We start from the raw sequence: 17356 nt of genomic DNA on the forward strand, positions 1-17356 counted from the left end.
TCACTCAGCAAGACTCTTGAAAGAGATCATACTTGTTTTCTTTTTCTGTGTTATTTCAGGTATCACAATAGGACCTAGATTCAAAAGAATAACTAATTCTCTCTCTCAAATAATTTAACACAGGGAATCTTCCCTACTATAGTATTTTGATATTCAAACATAGTGAAAATTTATGCACAGTCCATCTTTCAAGGCAGCGCAAAAGATAGAAACCAATCAACCATTTTTAAACTATCCTCAAAGAAAGACTATTCACAAATACTTTTCCTCCTCCTTTCAGGTTTTTAACTATCATTGCAATTACATATTGAGGACCAGAAACTCTAGAGCATTGTTACTAATAAATGATTTCTGTTCATACCAATTTCATTCATTAGAGCTTTTTAATTCATTTTGGTTTTGTTGATTTTCGTGGCTGTGTTTTTCATTTTTTTCATATATTCCATTTTCTGTTTCTTTTCAATGTTTTAATCCAATTACCAGCCCTGTAAACAAGCGTTTGCCACATCTACAGTAGGTGCACTGAACTGTGAGTGGAAGTGATTTCTGATTACAGACAGGCTAATTTTCAAGGGACAAGAGAAACAACATGCACTGAAGTGAAGAAAAAATAATGGAAAATACCTTGTTAGGTGACATATGGCACAGATTTAGAGTGCAGATGGGAAAGAAAAAAAGTTACTTAATCCTAAAATACATATGTATTTCCTGGACAGTAGTTGTGATCAAGGTCATATGTGATCAGTTTGGTTATGAGGAGTCGAAAAAAAAATTTTACACATTTTATTGTTCAAGAGTGTTCATTAATATTAGGATTAACCTAATTGAGAATGTAACAAAAAGCAATTTAGACTCTTTAAATCCCTAGAGTTTTGTTAATAAGGCCAAAGGCAAAAATGGCAGTAAGCAAAAATATCTCCAGAATCTCTGAATTTTCTCATGCTATTCACTCTTGGTTGATTCTCATTTTACTCTACCCCTTACTAAAATATCTGCTTTCATGGGGTCCTACTTCTATCCCCCCAAAAAAGATAAATAAATAAATAAATCACTTACTTCCTGTACCCTGAAATAGGATTAATCATGCCTCAGGGAATTACCTATATTGCAATCTTTGTATAGTGCTTGGGATTCATACCTTGAGATGAAGGGGTTGATGATGTAGGATCATAGTGGGTCTAATAAGAGCTGAGAAATAATCGAATATTCTAGGTAGTAAAAGGACTTCAGATTTCCTAAAATCATGTGCTCACAACACGGTTGATCCTGCATCAATGTAAAGACTTAGAGTAATTGTCTAATGGAAGCCAGAGTCAGAACAAAGTGAGTTGAAAACCCAGCTGCTGCTGTCTGATGTTCCCTGTTCTCTCCTGGCATAGGAGTGATGGGTGTGGATTGTGCAAGGTCCTTTCCATTGGCAGAAGGTTTAGTAAAACAACATTGGAAAATCAAAAACAACAACTGAAGCTTTGTCAGAGGGGGCCAACTTCCATCACAAGAATAGAATATCCTATTTTGAATCTCCTCAGGCTGAGAAGTCTGTGAAGTCTTTGGGAAAACCATCAAACATAATATCCACAGCACTGGAAACCATTTCACTGATCCTCTAACCACTGAGAGTTAATATTTCCACATAATGATGTGCTTTTTTTGGTCAACAAAGCCAACAGACAGGAGGCTAAGCACAGATGACTGCCAGAAACCATAGTATCAATTTCTTAGAAGTAATGAAGAGCTTTAAAGAGTTGTCAGGATGAGTTAAATGAAGTGATGAAAAAGCAGGGAAACTCTGTGTGCTCTCTGCATAGTGTCCAGGGACAGGAATGCAATTGTACAGAAATCAGCCGAAATTTTGGCCTTATCCTCTTCTTCGTAGAAGCCAATGGAAAGAGGACCAACCTCTGCTCTCTGGTGGTTTATACGGCAGAGTCCAACCGTACTTAGTAAAGCAGCTTGATATATTTCCTTTAGTTCTTTAGGCAAACATCAAATGATAAAATTTTCCTTAATATTTAAGAGACATTTAACTGCCAAATGATAAAATATGTGATTTAACACTGAAATCTACTATTTAATGTCACTTTTTATCCTTTCATTCCATTATATACTATAAAATACTGTTGTAATTTATAATATAATGATAATCACATACAATAACCATAAATTCTAGTATTATCAGAATATATCTAAGACAAAGCATAAAGTCCATACAAAACTAACACACAGGGCTTTGACTTTGGTTTGCAGGCTTTTATAGTGTGTTGAAGGGCTACCATTTAAACACTCAGGACATGTTCATTTGATGTGTGCCATCATCAGAGTGTGACTCTGAGGTGCTTTTTGAGAAAAAAGCACTTCCTCTCTTTGTGTAAATTGCTATAGGTACAAAAGAGACTGTTTCCTAAGTAAACCAGGGGCACCTTCAAGAGCTAAAAAGAAGAACACATATCAGGCTATTATAAATAAAAACCTGACATTTAGATGGTAAATCAGCTAGTCTACTTTTCTATACCGATGTAATTCATTGAATAGTGGTTTCAGAATCCTCTTCCTTGACATGAAAAGGTCACTCCACAGTGGTAATGGCGGCCCAGGAAGTAAATCATCCTCACTGGAATTTTTCACCTCTGCTATCACAGCCCTCTAGGCAGACCACAGCTAATTTTTTAAGACCCCAATCCATGATACACAGGGAATTTTTTTTGATAGCTCAACAATGTCAAAATGATGGCAATATTGTAAAAAGATGATTCCATGGTTGGCAAACAATATTAGATTCTTTCAATGTGTTGATAGAATGAGGAAAGAGTTGTATTTTGCTTGTTCAATCCTTTTTGAAAATTAGCTACAAAGTGTAAAGTTATCATCATGGAAGTTTAGATTAGGTAGCTTGAAAGGAATATTAATTCCTAAAAAAAAAAAAAAAAAACTTAATCTTCTAGGTATCTGTTTTTTGTTTCCTGCTTTTCAAAGCCTATTGTTCACTCATCCCTTCCTTAGTCAAACCGGACAAATTCCCCTTCACCCTAGAAGGGTTGGGTCCACCATGTTTCTGAGTTCTGTTTCCTTCTGGAGCAAGAAGTGGGGATTTGTGCCGAAGATGGGCTCACACTACCATCCTGGGATAGCTGGTTCTGTTCCTAGTCTTATCTTCTAGCATTTGGGACTTTGAATCTGCCCTAATTTCACAATCTTAAATAAGCCTTACATAATGGCTTTTCTATAAAATTCTTAGTCTCTGAGGATCAGATTCTCATTAATCCTTGTTTAAGGAACCGTATCTACCATAGCACTCACCTCTGACCTATATGGGTTCTATTTTCCTATGCCTATGAAAATATTCGACACTTGTGCTCTGGAACACTTTTTCTTTTTCAGTATTTCACAGGAGACTCACTCGTAGAACAGCTGCACTGATGGGCAAAGCTTTGATACTCTGATCTGCTTTGGTTTTCAATGTATACCCATAGTGGATGCCTGAAAGGGACTGCCATAGAAATACAAAAGGCTAACTTTTCTCCACCTCAGGTTTGCTACATAGAGCTCACTGGAGAGATAAATGTGCTCTTTAAAAATTTATTTCCTCTGCATTTTCTCTTCCTATAAATGGGAACCTGGGATCTCATAAAACTGAATTAAAATTATCAAATACTATTGAACCAACCTAATGAAAATTTTAACCAAAAGTCATTGTAAATTAGGTATGTGATATAGTGAGAATACAAGCCTTTGTAAAGTAGGTATTGTTCTTATGTAAACTCATGAATGGAGACTTTCTTGAATAAATTACTTCTTAATAACATCAGAGAGTCATTGGCTGAGTAAATATCTCCCTGGGGCACTCGCTGAGGTTCCTGAATTTAAATGTTCAATAGAACTCCATATTTGTCACCTTTACTAACGAGTTTTTCTTTATGAAATCATTATTAGCATGAAAAAGTTAAATTTTGTATCTAATTCCTAGATTAATGCTGTTTAAAAGACCCCAAGGGGTTGAAAGTTTTCTTGCTGGAATGCACATTTACATAATTTCTATTGCCCCAACATTTACACTCCCCAACCCACTGTCAATTTGCTACCTAAAGCAGGAAAAAAAGAAAAATGATCAGAACAGCCAGAATATCTGGGAATTTCTGCTAAGAAGAACAATGGGCCTCCTCAAAGGGCCAGATAGCAAAATCATTTCTTCTATTCCCACTTGTGATTGAAGCATAAAAAGCCTTTCCTGTTGTTCTTTCTAAGGCACATATTCCCAGCAAGGACTACTGCCGCTGCATTTATAATATTCATGAACAAGTTCAACACAGTGTCTAACTGATTCCCTGAGTTGATACAGCTACAATCTGGAGTTATTTTCTTTTGGATTGAGAACTTTACCTGCATTTCTTTCATTTCAACATTGTAGCAGATGGTCCAAATTCTCTCCTATTGAGGCAGGAACTGTGTAGGCCCTGCAGCTTCAACTTGGAACTATCAATATTGTCCACCCTGCAGAACCTTTTAAGGTAGAAGATGAAAGGTATATTCATAAACAGACATGGATTGCCTTCCACACTGGATAATAAAGCAAAGCTATGACATTTCAGAGATGCCACTCCCCAGCCACTCTCAGAAAGAAAGATGAAAACAAATGACCAGTGTGATTTACACACTGCACAGGCTCCTCCTGTTTGTGGCTAACTAGACTTTCAAATTTACAGGTAGCTTCTTCCACAGTGGACTAAGCTAGTAGAATATTTGATGCATGTCCAACACAGAAAAAGTTCCGAGTTCCATGTAGGGACCTCAGTGCCTTGCTTCCTGACCATGAAAATGTACATGGCACATTCACTACAAGATTTCCAACATGGAGGCCAGGTGCAGTGGTGCATACCTGTAATCCCAGTGGCTCGGGAGGCTGAAGCAGGAGGATCTCGAGTTTAAAGCCAGCCTAAGCAAAAGCAACTCAGTGAGACCCTGTCTCTAAATTAAATAAATAAAAGGGCTGGGATAGGGCTCAGTGGCTGAGTGTTCCTGAGTTCAATCTCTGGTACCAAAAAAAAAAAAAAAAGATTTCCAGGATTTAGTGTCCCTAAAAATTGAATCAACAAAGACTAATTCTTGGTGATATAATTGGTTGTGGGAAAAAAATGGTACATTTTCTGAGTGGCATAATTTTTTATCACTTTTGTAATATATGAGATTAAAAAGCATATTTAACAAAATCATCACATGAAAAATGAAAGCTAGTATTTTAATATGATTGATGTGACCGTGAGTTTTTTTTTAACACACAGGCTTAAAAGTATTAACAAATGTTGTTCAAAGATGATTCTATGCCAGTTAATTTACTCCTAAGCAAACCCCAGAGAAGGCATTCAAATGACCATGGCAGAAAACATATTTGTCCAAGAACATAAACTAGCAAATATCTGAGTATTTACACCAGCCTCCACAAGGACAGCCCTATATTACACCAAAGGTTTTTCAACAGAAGCGAAATCTGGTTCCATATTATGCTACAAATTCATTGAAATACATATATGCTAACAAAATTCTATATCTCTACATAATATTTTTCTACTGAATTTCATCAGGAAATCAAATATGAAATCCTGCAGAAAATATTTCCCAGGCCACATTACTCAACAAGTAGTGATTGAGAACATTCCAAGCATCCGTCAGACCTACCTGCAGGGGACTCCAGTGGCGGGAGTCAAAGCAGACAAGAGAGAAAATGAGGTTAAAATATTGATGACCTCTGTAGAGGGTGAATCGGAATATGAACGCACCAATACTGGGAGCCACCGGTCCCCATCCAATACTGGGTATTCTCTTCCTAATCATTTCTTAAAATTCCAAACTCACCCTCTCTTCTGAGACCAGAGGCATTTCCTCCTTGCCAGAAGATTCTCTGCCCTCACACTGAAGTTCCCAGAACTTTGCACTTTTCCCTCTTAACTAGTTCATTACAATTTTAGGTTGCAAGGGACATGGTTCAAGGCATTACGTGGCCCAGACTGAATTTACCATACATGGGAAGTTTCACTTAGGCCAAACAAAAATGTTTCCTAGTCTGCCAATTTATATGATTAAAATTACCTATGTGTTTTAGTAGGGGTTATCGATATTCATGACTATGCTGTATCTGTGATGTATTGGCTGTTCAAATAAAAGTAGAAAACTGAACTAAAAAATGCCTTACTGCTTTCAGCAAGCATCCTATCAGGACACTGGTCAGCAATAGTGAAGGTCTTGAAAATGGACCATCTGTAGGCAAAATCCTGGCTCAATCTTTTTAAGCTGTGTGACCTTTAGAAATACACTTTTCTTTTGTTGTCTCAGTTTTCCTTTCAGACAGTATTTCTACCTCATAATTTTTTCGATTAAATGATAAAGTATATTCAGAATAACGGCATCATGACTGGCACATAGTATTGTTATGATGCCATTTTAGAACAAAGCAAAAGAAGCAGCTGTCCATCAGAAGCAAGCATCCAACTTGCATTTGGGGGACTTCAGGCTTAAAGTATAGTATAGAGGGTAAAAAATGACATGGATGGTAATGAGCACAAAGCCTGGGATCTATCAGCATGGTAGTGATTTTTGTGCAGCATATTTTCATGGAAACTGACATGTAGAGAAATAGTGATAAATAACCAAACAGCTCTTGAATGACAAGCTGTCTCCTGAAAATAGGAGGACAGCAGAGAACCCATTTCACTAAGCACACACTGAAGCATTGCTTAGGACCCACTATAAGCTTTAGAAGGTGTTGAGAAACACCTGCTCCATAGGCATCAGGGAGAGTTGATGTCTTAGTCCATTTGGGTTGTTATAAAAAAATATATTAGGCTTATAAACAACAGATATTTCTTTCTGATAGTCTTTGAGGCTGGAGGACCAAGATCAGAGTACTGATATGATTAGGATCTGGTGAGGGTCCTCTCCTTCTTTGTAGTCTACAAATTTCTAATTTTGTCCTCACAAGGCTAAAAGAGACCAGTAGCTTTCTGAGATCTTTTTTATAAGGGCTCTAATCCCCCCTGATCTCATCACTCCCTTAATGCCCCATCTCCCAATACTATTTCCTTGGAAATTAGATTTTTAACCTATGAATTTGGGGGAAACACACATTTAGATCATAGCAGTTGGCGTGGTAACCTAAAGCCTTGGTATAAAGGTATACATTTTAATTCATAGACACTGGAAACTTGTCTAATAGGATGAGACAATAAGTCTATGGTAAAATAGTCAATATAACTGAAAAATGGCTCCAGGAGATCTTAAGTCAATAGAATTGACTAATTAGCTCAGAGTGGTGGAACAGTTCCTTAAATCAGGCTATTCCTGAGATTTTCTGAATGCTAACTGACTTCTTTGTGCTTTCATTTTGCATCTAGAACACGTAAATAATAATGCCTACATCTCTCAAGATGGGGAGGATTAAATGAGAAAGATAAAATGTATGAAAGTGCTTAACAAAGTATTTGATGCAAAGCCAATGATACACATATCTAACTTTTTAAATTTGTTCTTCCTAATTCTATGTACTTTCAAAAATCTATGTTTTCTCAAAATTACATATCCATTGGTATTCAGTCTACTCCATGGACAAGCCTTCTTAGTAAAGCACCAGTCTGAGTGTAAAGCACATGTCTAATAATGTACCAATGCAACGAACACATTTTGGGTTTTATTCTCTCTCACTCTACAGAAAAGTTAGCAATGAGAGACTTCTCATGGCATGCATCAATTTTTTATTATAAACAAAGAGCAAAAGATGATGCCAAAATTAAAGAGCTATTTTTACAGGCAAACATGGCAGAAAGAGTTGGTCTAGAGTTGCTCTTTTCAGCCATCACCACAGAGAGTTAACAACCATCTTAATCATCACTCTTAATTATAGAACTCAGTAACAAATCCTGTTTTGCAACAAGCCTCCAGTGTGACTTCAGGTAAATATACATAGTAAAATTAGCAAATTCACATATATGATAAGCAGTACAATATGTTATCATAATATATAATATACTAGTAAAGGAGTTCATATGTAATGTGATAATATGTTACATAGTATCCACTACTATATAATATATATGTGTAAGTAGAAATATATTTACCTTAATCACCTTGCAAAAAATTGCTTAATTTTTCTCAAAGATTTTTTTGATAAGCAAATATGATGGTAGATACAAAAAAATCCTTTGAAAAATTAAATATTATCCTAATTATGCTGCATATATATATATGTATGTGTGTGTGTATATATATACTGAGTTTATACACACACGCACACACACATTCACACACACACACATACACACATCAGATTTACCAAGGAAAATAATACATGTTTTTGGTGACAGTTCCATTTAGCTATTTTCCCTGTAATCATAAATAAATACCCTGATAATAACTACTCAAGTCAGGATTTTAATATAGTTCGTCAGTTCTGGGGATAAAGTCAATGTTATCATTGTGACTTCTTTTTGTACTTGCTGTGCCAGGCATGGTGGTAGAGACAGAGATATCAGTAGTGACCAATTCATATGCAGTCCTTGTACTTATAGAGATGGATACTCAGGCAGTTGGCAAATAAAGGCACAAATTGATGTGTAATTGCAAATTGTCTCAGTGCTATAATGGGTAAGGATAAAACAAATAATGAGGAGACAGGACCCAATCATCAAAGTATTCCCTGAAGCAGTAACATTTGATCTAGAATCTATCTACAGAGTGGTTTGCAGTTACCTGGATAGAGGGAGTGGAGCAGGGACCAGGGAGACCAGAGATGAGGGAGCACCTTCCAGCAGAGGGCACCCTGTCTTGGAGGAGGTGGCTGCCTGACAACACAATGGCTTTAATGTGTGGGGTCCTGGAAGAAGGTCAGTGGGGAAGAGGACAGCAAGAAAGCTAGAATCTTCGGGGGCTTCATGAGGATTTTGCTTTTTCGATGCCATGATAAACTACTTCTGGCTTTTAAATCGGATTGAAGAGTCTTGTCTTTTTTTAAATGCTGATGTTTTAATAGTTGCAGGAAAAGCATAACGTCTACCTTAGGCTTAGGTGTCTCCCTTTGTCTTTTTAATGAGTACTAACTATAAAACCTAAATTTAGCTTTATCAGAAGCACTCAGCTATAGCAGCCTATAGAGGCTCAAAGTGTTTTTTGTATTTCCTCTGGGATATGAAGGGCAGGCTCAAGGTTTGAAGGTCCTAATAAAAAGTATCAGCAGCTGCAGAAGGTGTAAGAGAGTGAGGGGGAAGAGTGGCTTCTGGAAGCCCTCTGCCCAGGCACAGGCTAACTCTGAAGGATTAGACAGAGGAAACCCAAACACAGACAGACATGCAAATGTCTCCAGGAACTGGGACAAGTATGAGCCTCAGCTCCAAATGTCAATTACTGGAAGTCTCCAGCGCCTGGTTAAAAATAGATATGCAGGTTTCTTTGTTCACATGTCAGGAAGGGTCATCCCATCAAATCAGATTCCCATCACCCTCTTATCACCCAAGAGCTGAGTTGTCAACCATTTGCAACTGTAAATTTTGGTTAAGATGCTGTCAGAGTCCAAATTAGCATGTGCCCTTTCAATTATATACAAATATCACGGACTCCAGGATTTCACAGGATGTGCACAATGTGGAAATGCACATAAACATAATATGTATAAACATTGCTATAAAACCTAGCTTTTTTTTCCCCACCAACTACTCTCTTGCATATTTGTGAAGAGAGGAAGGAGGATGGAGGGAGAAGGGCAGGGAGCAATTGCAAGTTGCCAGAAGGTAAGTTGGATCAACCAGGAGCCAGTAACAGATTGAGGACACAGAAAACTACATCCCATTATCCATTTCTGCTGCCACCTCACTTAGAGACCTTCGGAAAGTCCCTTGTGTTGCAGTTCCCCTCTTCCTGTACTTAGATGAATCCCTAGCTACCCACCTTTGCCCAAGAAATACTGTACAAATGAATTAGATTTATTCTGAATGACTCATGGCCTTCTCCTGCGAAAAGTGCTTAAATTTGTAGTCAACTCCAAATTAGACTTGGTAATTGAGGGAGCTGCAGTATAGATATTCCCAAATAACAGACAATCTAAAAGTCATTTTGACTCGATTCTGGTATGCAATGTTTGATTTTTGAAGAGAGCGATAGATTTGCTTGCCTAATTAGTTTTAGCTTTAGCTAGTATTAAGCCTGTTCCATGAGCCCTGCCTAGTTTGAAACACACACACACACACACACACACACACACACACACACACACACACACACACAAAAAGTAGAACAGGAAGGAAAGTTCCAAAATGTAAACGTTGCCATCAAAAATAAGCAGGGATGGGGAGGTCAGGGATAGAGGCACAAAATGAACAATTTACCAATTTTCAGTAAATCTAGATTTAAGTTTAGTTTGAGGAATGGTGGTAGTATGCTTTTTACTCCTTGCCAGTAAATCCCCTTTTTACCTGACTCTTCACCTATAAGCCTTAGCAATTTCATCATGCCAAATTTTCCTCCCTCCTCCAACAGTGCAAATGAACCATTATGGTGCTGTCAATGTTTGGGACAGCTTAAACAAGCTTATTATATTTTCAACAGTTCTTTCCACAATAAGCAAGTATTTTAAGAATTAGTGTTCCCTCTAACTTTTTGGTGACACCATTTTTGTTGACAAACAAAATTGCATTAGAATTCAGGTATCCTCTCTTTAAATGTAAATATTTTTATTTCTCTGGCCCCTTCCTAATCTAATCTGTCTTCCTCCAAATAGGTATAAAATCAAAGATCCTGTAAAAATGACTATTGAAATCCTCCAGGTATAAAATCAAAGATCCTGTAAAAATGACTGTTGAAAACTATTTGCAAGGTTTATCCTAAAGAGCAAACCTGTTCTTCCTAATAGCCCACAGAAATTTTACCATCTCCTAAGGGTCCCAGCCTGATCTTTTCAAACCTTTCACACATTGGGAAGCAGTGCCTTCTGCCTCCACTGACCTTGACCTGCAGATTCTGTAGAATAAGAAATGACCATTTTCGCTGGACACAGTGGTGCACACCTGTAATCCCAGAGGCACAGGAGGCTGAGACAGGAGGAGTGCGAGTTCAAAGCCAGCCTCAGCAAAAAGCGAAGCGCCAAGCAACTCAGTGGGACCCTGTGTCTAAATAAAATACAAAATAGGCCTAGAGACATGGCTCAGTGGTTGAATGCCCTTGAATTCAATCCCCGGAACATGCACCCCCCTAAAAAAAAATGAAATGACAATTTTCAATTTTTAACATTTGCCAGAACTTTTCTAAATGCTTCATCTACATGAAATCATTTTATTACAACTCCAGAGTTAGGCACTTTTATTATCTGCAATTTTCAAGATGAGGAAACCTAAGAAGGGAGACTTTAAGTGATTGTCAGAATATCACTAGTCAGCATTGGAGGTAAGAATTCAAACCCAGGCATCCTGACTCCATCCACTCTTTTCCATCCACTTCCCACTATGTGGTACTGACCTGACTTAGCCAAGAGTAAGATTGTCCTTTACCCTACCTCAGCATCCAGGCATACCCTCTGCATTGTGACTCTGCAAAGGATACAGAATATAATACTGAAGATTCAGCACAAAAACATAACTTCCAACTATCCCCAGTCTCCCAATGGCTCTCAATCATCAATTAAAGCAGAATGTCTAGAGATGGGGAAATTTTTTTTTAATAGCTCCCCAGGTGCTTCTATTGTACAGCCAAGTCTGGGGACCATTCATCAGCATTAAGAGAAGGCAGAGAAGAAGAAGATAGTATACAATAATGGGTAAGAAAAATCTAGGAGCATTAGATTCGGAATCCCAGCATTTCTCTTGGCCTGTCCCATTCAGCACACAAAGTATTTAGTCCTTTCTCAGCCAAGGGAGAATTGCATGAAAGTAGGTCGGGCCTCCCTATTTCTTGAAGAGAATCATAAAATTCCTCTCAGTACATCGCACAGTAGACTAGGAGGTTGGACAACAGAATATTCACGAGATCTCTGCTGCCTCAAGAGATCTGTGACTGCAAAGCAAAAATATGATAATAATGCTGAATGGTAACCATAGGATGGACTGAAATATCCTCTTACCTCTGTTTCTCGCCTCTGCATTTACAATAGAACTTCCATTGTTCTTGCTTCAGGACTCTGTAAGCCAGATAATTATTTGAAACCCCTGCAGTCCCAATGCCATCTCTGAGCAAAGATTTAATGTCTGAGTCCTAGAGTGAGATTTCTGATTACCAAGACTATATTATCTTTATGAATCAAGCGACAATATATTTCCTGATGTACAGGGAAGCTTTACCATAGACTGTTAAGTCTGAACTGCCATTGTCAAAATAAATGGAGAAAGCATGTTGTGTGATTTACTTTCCTTGATTTTTTTGCTGTCTGTTTGCATACCCACTCATCTGCAAAATTTGGTAATTCACAATGGGGCTCTCTGTCATTAGTCTGAATTAGGAAGTTCCTACTGTATTTTAAAAATCAAATTGAAGTCCTCAGGAGGTTGAAATGCTTGAAATTATCTAAATGATTTTCATTATTGTAGCTCAGATTTTTATTAAACATGTTATTACTTTTCAGAAATAATGAACAATAATATAATAATTAATAATCAAACATACATCAAGGGGTACTTCATTTCAAACTACAAAATTAAAAGCCTGATGATTAGCATTTATGGCAGTAGAATACAGTCTCCAGTTTCTCCAGCTGGGTGGCTGGACACTTTGGGCTTAGTGAACTGCCAGGTAGATCCACTGCTTTCTCCCTTGTCCTGCTCTGTCCACAGTTGCCTCATGCATCATTTTTACTGACATCCAACACATACGTGTGACCACAGAAGTAGAATTTTTAATTATGCTCAAAGTATTTAATGGCAAAAGAATGCCAGTAATCCTATCAAAAATTCCACCTACTCCACCTCCAGATCAGCCATGCAGGACCCCAACAACTTTTATATATAAGAAATGTTCCCTTCCTATCCATCCATCTCAATTCTCTTCTGGAGTTCTCTACAAATGGACTCAAAAGGACATGAAAAGGGCATAAAAGGGAGAACATAAATATTCAAATTCTTTTCCCAATCCATAAGCAGAAAAATACAGGATCATGTTTACATACTATAATGAGCATACATCTTAAATAAATATAAAAATAAAATCTCAGAGCTGGAAGACACTCTAAGATCCCACCATCTTGCTTTACTCATGAAGAAACTGAGACCTTAGAACTAAATGAAATGATTTGGCACATAAAATACCCCCTAATGAAGACATAACAAAAATAATGTCAGTGTGCAAAACCACTAGGAAGGAAGGAAGCAGTAGAGTGCTTCAAATAAGAAAAGGTTAGTGATTCTTTCACTTTGAAGCTGTTTCCCTTATCTTTTATTAACTATATTCATCCTGGGATCTTGCCTTGGAGTTAGATATAAGTGGTATTATTGAGCCAGGAATCAAGTTCTACATATATATGATTGAAATAAAAGACTGAAAATCATTTAAGTTCAAAAATAATAATCCTGTAAGTGTGCTATTTTTCACCTCGACCTTTACACTTGTGCACACACACATATGCACACACAAAAAAAATAGTCTAAATTTTTATCTAAAAACAGGAAGGCATCATTACATAAACTCTATAAAAGCAAAGACTATTTCTGGCTTCTGGTCTTTAAGCTGCCTGCCCTTGCAAGGTGTTATGTATGCAATATATGCTTAATAAATACTCATATATGGAAAGGATGATGATGATAACAACCTTTGCCAAATGCCAATTACAGGACATCCAGTCAAGTCTTCATGGGTCAATACATCAGCAGAAAGGAAGCAGCAAATGGAATTAAAATAATGTATCTGTTTGTTCATTGTTAATGGCTGCTATGAATTTGAATTAGGCCAGTAATTGCTTCCCTGATATGAGAGCAAAATGCCAAGGTAAAGACTGTAATTAACATTCAGAAAGAATGTAAGCCCAGAGTGTGGGGACTCCTTTGAAAAGAAATCTCCAGTTTCCTCTTTTTCCCAAACCTCCTCCTAATTTCTTAGCATCCTTTGATTTTAAACTTCCCTTCTTATTGGCTATGTCCTCCCCCTCTCCTCCCCTAACCCTACTTTTAATGATGACTCCCAATTTGGAAGCAAACAAAATTCCTGTGTGCTGCTTTAAAGGCTCGAGAGCAACTGCCCAACCAGCAATAATAGGAGTTTTGATGAGAAGTCAGGCAAAGGCCTGTGAGACGTTCAATTTTTAAAATAATATTCACTGTCCAAGCTCAAGCTACTCTATATCCAAGGGAAAGTAAAAATGTGCCCCCTTTTATCACTTCTGATCATGGTTTAACAGGACAAGGACAGATAATGGCCAAACCTCCTAATCCAAAGGGAATCAGATGACTCAGCTACATCCATTATGGAATAAGTAATTGCAATTATGTTAAATTTAAAAAACAAAAAAGCAATTGAGTTTTTTGGACTCCTTTCAGTTAGCATCAATTTTTGATCTCTTATTCCTTTTATTGATTAGGAATGTGATTGGTAAGTATCAGAACACCTCAATTTCCCCACCACATAACCCTGTTAAGAATAGTGCTATTGAGACAATCTATCTCCCCAAAAGAAGCAGACTTAGTGCTGGGTGAACAACAGAACTAAGAATATTTATGTCCATCCCTTCCCTGTTGGTTCCCAGCTCTGTGCTGGACTCCAATAATATAGCCATGAAAACTCACAGAGCCCCCAAATGCCACTTTGTACTTGGCAAGCGCTAAGATAATGCTTAACACAGCAAATGAAAAATCGTTTTCCTTACTAGAGTTTAGGACACATCACAACACAGTATACTTGACAAAGAAGGAAGGGAGGGAAACTGCATTTCTCAAATCAAGATCTTCAGGTAGGTTGTTGCAATAAGAAAGTTGTTATAATCATAAAGTGAAAGTAAAGAAATGGCTTTGAGATAAGAGACTCCATTGTCTAGGGATAATTTAGTGTCCAGGCAAAAATTTCCTAAGGTCAGGACTTTCTATATCTAAGTGATAATAATTACAGGGAAACAGGAAATACTTTAATCAGTAGGCATCACTTATTCAAGAAGTCTATATTTAAGCATATGCTCCATGTATAATACCATTTTATAAGCATAACTAAGTAGAGTAAAAGTGTGTTTTTGATCTGATAAGATGATTAAAGAAGGAATTGTGTGGTTGAAAATCAATTGCACTGGCTACCCACAACCTGGTGAGCTTAAAATCCGATTGCTTTTTCATTTTTGTTCCTCTCTTGGAATGACTTTAAAATGTCAGATTTTTGTCTCCGGAGCAGTAGGGGTTCCATCTGCAATATCAGTGACACACAGAAACTTCACAAGAAATGCTAAAATGCATTAAGGGAATCAGTAGAAAGCTATGAGCATTTTTGTGTACCCCTAGTGTAATTCCTTTCTCATTTTCTTTTTTCAAAAGTGAAACAAATGGCATAAAGCTGACACATTGATATTGGTTATATAATGGTATAACAGAAAAAAATGAACTAACAAGATTATACTCTCAACCCCTTCTAAAATTAATATAAATGCTGAGTTAACCATGCTTTTTGAAAGTTTTATTATGTCCATTTCTTCAGCACAACACTGTCAACCTTTGGGTCAAAGAATTCTGTTTTAGGGAGCCACCCTGTGTATGGTATGATATTTAGCAGTAGCTCTTGTTTCTACCCATGAGATGCAGCCACAACCTCCTAATGTTAAAAGCAAAATTCTGTCCCTTTACACTGTCAGAGCTCCCCTGAATGGCAAGATCAACCCCACACCCCCGCCTTGGAGAACCACTGCTTTGTATCGATGCCTAAGATTGTTAGCCATAAGAGCACATTTGAAATTCAGTAGAATACACTGTTATAAATTAAACCAAGGAATCACATAGTCTGGAAACTATGACATTATGAAATTTATTACTTTTATTGTGTCATCGTTTTATTGCTGGTCTCAGGGATGACTTTCCTAGTCATACTTATGCTGTATTTGTGGCTGGGCATCTAATGTCCATTCCCAAACTTTGTACTCCTTGGGGGTCACCTATCAGGGTTATCCATGTACCTCATGAAAAAAGAGAAAGATGAATGTATTTTTTTTTCTACTGGTTTACCCCATGGGAGGATGCATTTGCAAGGAAGAAGTTGCAGTAGAAGTACCAAGCGCAAGCAATTCTTACCTTCTCAAGACCATTTCTGGTTTATGAAACCGCTTGGGAGACTTTTTTTCTGACTTTTCCTGTCTCAAAAGATTTTAGCATGCCTCTGACATTATTTTATGAAGATTGGTAGGAGGCAACCACAAAAACCTAGAATCTATCAAAACAAGTAAAACCCTTCAAACGACAGGTCAGCTCAGGTTGCCAATACAAATCACCACCCAAGTTGATCTGTCAGAGATTTGCGCCCTCATAAGACAGAAGCACTTTCAGAGTGGATGATTTTTCATAATATGTCAGTAGTACATGTCATTATGACCCACAGTCTTCTTCTCTTTATCATTTTACTCTCTGGACTTTCATGATTGACATTTGCCTAGTTTTTCTACTATATGGTAGGTCATGGAGCCATTTTTTTCTGAGCTCCTTTTCTGCATACTTTCTATAAATATTGTAGGGTTTACAGGGTCCTGTTCCCTGCCCTCTTCTTCTGTTATCTCCTGTAGGATCTCATTCAATCCCATGCTATCAATTATAAGCCATATGTGATGATATACCAAATCCTATAGTCATAGACCCAAATCCCACTTGGCATCTCCATCTGGAAAACTAAATGGGCCTCTAAAGCTTAACATAGCCAAGGCACAACTTCCGTTTCTCCATATTAACCTCTATCCACTAGTCTACATCCACTCCAGTCCTCTCCAAAACCTACAAATAATCCTTTCTTTCCTCACATTCATTTCCAGCCCACAAAATATATGCAAAATCCAGCTAGTGAACCCAGTAGTCTCTCTAATGCTGCTTCCTCAACAAAGTAATCTTTCTAAAGTTCTCAATCCTCTGCTTCCCATTATCCTTGGGGTAAGTTTCAACCCTTGTTAAAATACAACAGGCCTTGAGACCCCTGCGTTCACCACCCCCCACACACCTCTTCCTCACTCACAACTGGATGGTCACACTGGCCAACACACTGAGTTTGTTTCCAGTAGAAAGGCGTTGTGCCTACTACTATTTTGTTGTGACACCCTTTCCCCAGATCTCTATCCCAAGCCCAGTGATCTTTTCTCAGAAGGCCTTTTTCACGGGCTTGAGCAACCCTACCTCTTATCATTCCACTACAGAGTGAAACTTTTTTTATTTTATTCATAATGTCTATTCCT

General features: G+C 37.6%; 1 protein-coding gene across 2 annotated transcripts in view; it reads left to right on the forward strand.

Moving 5' to 3' along the window:
• Positions 1 to 17356, forward strand: part of Celf2 (CUGBP Elav-like family member 2) — a 780843-nt gene that overhangs the window by 190391 nt on the left and 573096 nt on the right. The window lies entirely within an intron of this gene.

Source organism: Ictidomys tridecemlineatus, chromosome 10 (assembly GCF_052094955.1).
Source record: "Ictidomys tridecemlineatus isolate mIctTri1 chromosome 10, mIctTri1.hap1, whole genome shotgun sequence".
Classification (NCBI taxonomy): Eukaryota; Metazoa; Chordata; class Mammalia; order Rodentia; family Sciuridae; genus Ictidomys; species Ictidomys tridecemlineatus.